Here is a 4,871-nt window from a genome sequence, read left to right as displayed (position 1 = left end):
CCTCCCTCCCTCCCTCCCTCCCTCCCTCCCTCTCTCTCTCTCTTTCAAGGCAGGGTTTCTCTGTATAGCCTTGGCTGTCCTGGAACTCACTCTGTAGACCAGGCTGGTCTTGAACCCAGAAATCCTCCTGCCTTTGCCTTCCAAGTGCTGGGATTAAAGGCGTGCGCCACCACTGCCCGGCTCAAGACCAGCCTTCATAGTGAATTCTGGGCTAGCCTGAGCTATAGAGTAAGATCCTATCTCAAAGCAAAAGAAACAAACAAAAAACCATACTGTGAGTCTCTCCAGAGTGTGTTATATGATACAGCTGATGAAATCTTTGCTTATATATTCTTTTCATCTCTCTCCTTTAAACAATTGTATTTATTTTTATTTTATGTGTATGAGTCTTTTGCTTGCATGTTAAGTGCAGTACCAGCTTGCACTTCCCAAGAAGGTCAGAAGAGGGCGCTAGATCCCTGGAACTAAAGTTGGAGCTGTGTGTGAGCTACCTGTGAATGCTGGTTAACAGAACTCAGGTCCTCGGTATGAGAAACAAGCTTCCCTAATGGCTGAGCTGTCTCTCCACCTGACTCACTCACACTCACACACACTCACTCATCCTCACACACACTAACTCACACACGCACACACACAACTCACACATACACACACACATACACACACTCACACACACATACACACTCACACACACTAACTCACACACACACTCACACTCTCACTCACACTCACACTCACACACACACACACACACACACACACACACACACACACACACACCTTGTTTGGTTTGGTTTGGTTTGGTTTGGTTTGGAAACAGCCCTAGCTAGCCTAGAACTCTCCATCCCCCTGCCTCAGCCCCTCCTACCCTGGAATTAGGTACAAACCATCACACCTGGCTATGTGTTCTTTTCTTACCATTCTTTCCACTGTTTACATTTTAACACAATGCTGATATGCAGAAGCCATTCTTTAAAAGGCATGTAGTTTTTTTCTTAAGTATTAAGGAAGTACTGGAAAGTTGGCTCAGTGGTTAAGAGTTCAATTCTTGGTTCCTAGGTTCGGTGGCTCACAACTACCTGCAACTCCAGCTCCAGGGGATCCAATGCCTCTTCTCTTTGAGGGCACACACACTTACATACATATACCCAACAATTAAAAATAAAAAGCAGGAGAGTTGACTGGGTACTTTAAGAGGGCCTGTTGCTTGTGGAGGACTGGTTTGGTCCCCAGCTTCTGTGTGGCGGCTCAGCCATCAGTAGCTCCAGTTCCAGGGAGTCTAACATCCTCTTCTTCTGGCCTCCCCAGGCACCAGGCATGAATGTGGTGTGCATACATAGATGCAGGCAAAACATTCATGCACATAAAATCAAATAAATACATCTGTCTTAGTTTGGGTTTTACTGTTGTGAACAGACAACATGACCAAGGCAACTCTTATAAGAACAATATTTAATTGGGGCTGGCTTACAGGTTCAGAGGTTCAGTCCATTATCATCAAGGCAGGAGCAGGGCAGTGTCCAGGCAGGCATGGCACTGGAGGAGTTAGGAGTTCTATATCTTGTTCTCAAACCAAACAGGAGCAGATTATCTTCCAGGAAGCTAGGAGGAGGGTCTCAAAGCCCACCCCCACAGTAATACACTTCCTCCAACAAGGTCACACCCATTCCAACAAGGCCACACCTCCTAACAGTGCCACTCCCTGGGCCAAGCAAATTCAAACCACCACATTCTAGTCCATATGCCCCATAAGCTTGTTCAAACACATGAGTCTATGGGGTGCATACCTGGCCAAATCATAATGAAAAATACATTTAGTCCAATTTCAGAAGTCCCACAGTCTATAGCAGTCTCATCAATGTTAAAAGTCCAAAGTTCAAAGTCTCTTCTGAGATCCATCTAATTATTTGACTGTAATCCCCAAAGCAAGACAGGAAACCAGCTGGGCACACTCCAAACTCTGCATCTCCACGTCTGATGCCAAAACCCTCTTCAGACCTCCAACTTCTTTCATCTGTGTTGATTGCAACAAACTTCTTTCTCTTGGAGTGGTTCCACTCCCTGTTAGCAGCTTTCCTCAGTAGGTATCCCCAGCTCTGGCATCTTTAACATCTTGGGGTCTCCAAGGCAACTTCAACTCTACAGCTTCTTTCAATGACTGGGATCCACACATGATCTTCTGAGCTTCTCAAAATGGCTTGCATCACTTTTCCAGCTCTGCCTTCTGTAGCAGTCTAAGCTCAGGTTGATCCTCCACCGCTCTTGCTGTTCTTGGTGATCATCCTGTGGTACTGGCATCTCCAATACACTGGAGTCTTCTGCTGCAACTAGGCTTCACCAGTCCCCACTCACAGGCTCTCTTCATGGTGCCACGCCTCAACTCCTTTGCATGACTCCTTCAGTCCCAGGCCATCAACTGCAACTGAGGTTGCACCTTCACCAATGGCCTTCCCTGCCCTCTCACAGTGCCAAGCCTCAGCTGCTCTCCATAACCCCTTCATGTCTTCAAAACCAGTACCACCTGGGTGACTCTTACACATTACCAAGTACAGCTGCAGCACAAGGCACAACCTTGGCTATCTCTGGAACACAGCCTCTTTGTGCTCTCAGAAAACACTTCCCAGAAGATTTCACCTCAGTGATGCTGATCTCTTCTTAATCACCGTCAATTTCTTAGCTCCAGCTAACCAGCATCAATTATCCCAGTAGTCCTTTCTAGTCTTGATTCTAAAGCCAGAGCCACATGGCCAAACTGCTGAATTCTGTTGTTTACTTGAGCTGAAACATGGTCCCCTTATTCTATTACATTATCACCAACCGTTTTCTGTTTTCCAATTCCTTCACTGCCTAAGCCTGGCTGTCCTGAAATTTGCTTTGTAGATTGACCTTGAACTCAAGAGATCTGCTTGCACAGGTGTGTCCTCCATTTCTGGATTGTAGTTCACTCTGGATGTAGTCAAGTTGACAACCAGGAATAGCCATCACAACATCTTTTTTTTTTTTTAAGTTAAAGGGAGGCCGGGAGCGCAGCTCATCAGGTAGAGCGTCCACCCGCCTCCCAAGCAAAAACTGTGTTTGGTTCCGTGGTACCAGCATGACATCCCGGGGTTTGCACATCTGTGATCCTAATGGAGAGTTGATGAGATAGCTCTCTATGAAGATGAGACTGGCCTTGAACTTACAGAGATTGCCTTGCCTCTGTCTTCCCAGCGCTGGAATTAAAGGCATGTACTGCTATGCCCGTCTTTCTACCTTATTTAAAGTTTTACTTTATATTTTTCATTTTGTTTATTTATTTTGTGCATCTGAGGCAGAGGTGTACTTCAGGGCTGTATTAGGCATGGTTCTATTGCTGTGACCATGTGACCATGGCAATTCCCTTTTTTTTTTTTTTTTTTTTTTTTTTTTTTTTTTTTTTTTTTTTTTTTTTTTGGTTTTTGAGACAGGGTTTCTCTGTATATCCCTGGCTGTCCTGGAACTCACTCTGTAGACCAGGCTGGTCTCGAACTCAGAAATCCACCTGCCTCTGCCTCCCAAGTGCTGGGATTAAAAGCATGCGCCAGCATTGCCCAACTACCATGGCAATTCTTTAAAGATTTATTTATTTATTTCATGTACATGAGTACACTGTCGTCAGACACACTAGAAGAGGGCATCAGATTCCATTACAGATGGTTCTGAGCCACCATGTGGTTTCTGGGAATTGAACACAGAATCTCTGGAAGAGTAGTCAATGCTCTTAACCACTGAGCCACCTCTCCAGCCCAACCATGGCAATTCTTATAAGAGAAAGCATTTGGGGGCAAGAGCATAGCTTACAGTTTCAGAAAGCTGTGTAGCCCCGGCTGTCCTGGAACTTACTCTATAGACCAGATGGACTCAGAGATCTATCTGCCTGCCTCTGCCTCCTGAGTGCTGGGGTTAAAGGCGTGTGCCACCACAGCCTGGCAAGAAAACGATATTTCAAGTGAATACAGGAGAAAGCAGGAGGGCTGTCTGTGCTTGTCACTGCAGCACCAGGGAGGCTGGGGCCCAGCTGGCTGTGAGTCTGAGGTCATCCTGGGCTCCTTAGTAAACTCCAGGTCAGTCTGTCTCCAAAACATAAAAGCATCTCCCTTCCTGCAGAATTCAGAAGGTCATAGAGGGGTCTTGAAGCCAAAACGATCCAAAATTATCCAGCTGTGCAAGGCAAGTCATGAGACACATGTAGAGCTCTTTCTCTGGTTATTTGGTCTGCCCTGGCTGTGAGTCCCTTGTAAGTTTCATGGATGTAACTGGTCTGATATGTAGAAAGTTCTATCGTTTATTCCTTATCGAGTTCCCACCCTGACTACTTTCATTTGTAAGGTCTCACACATGTCCCTCTCTTCATCTTAATTTTTTATAAACACACTAACCTTGCAGACCCAGGAAGGTGGTTTACGGGCTGGAGAGATGACTCAGTAGTTAAGAGCACTGACTGCTCTTCCAGAGGTCCTGAGCTCAATTCCTAGCAACCACATGGTGGCTCACAGCCATCTGTAAAGAGATCTGACGCCATCTTTTGGTGTGTCTGAAGACAACTACAGTGTACTTACATATAATAATAAATAAATCTTTGAACCCTATCCAGCAGGGCGGGAGCGAGCAGAAGTCCTGAGGTCAATTCCTAGCAACCACATGGTGGCTCACAACCATCTGTACTCATATACATAAAATAAATAAATATGACTATACATAAATAAAACTCATGTACAAGTGTACACATATACATAAAATAAATAAATAAATTTTTAAAAAAGAAGGTGGTTTAAAACAGCGCGAGGGCCTGAGAGATCTGAGATCTGTTTGAGGGAAGACTCTTCTCCCACTCCACGCCCACCCCACCCCCA

Source organism: Mastomys coucha, unplaced genomic scaffold, assembly GCF_008632895.1.
Source record: "Mastomys coucha isolate ucsf_1 unplaced genomic scaffold, UCSF_Mcou_1 pScaffold4, whole genome shotgun sequence".
In the NCBI taxonomy this organism is placed as follows: domain Eukaryota; kingdom Metazoa; phylum Chordata; class Mammalia; order Rodentia; family Muridae; genus Mastomys; species Mastomys coucha.
This window is presented reverse-complemented; position numbering follows the sequence as displayed.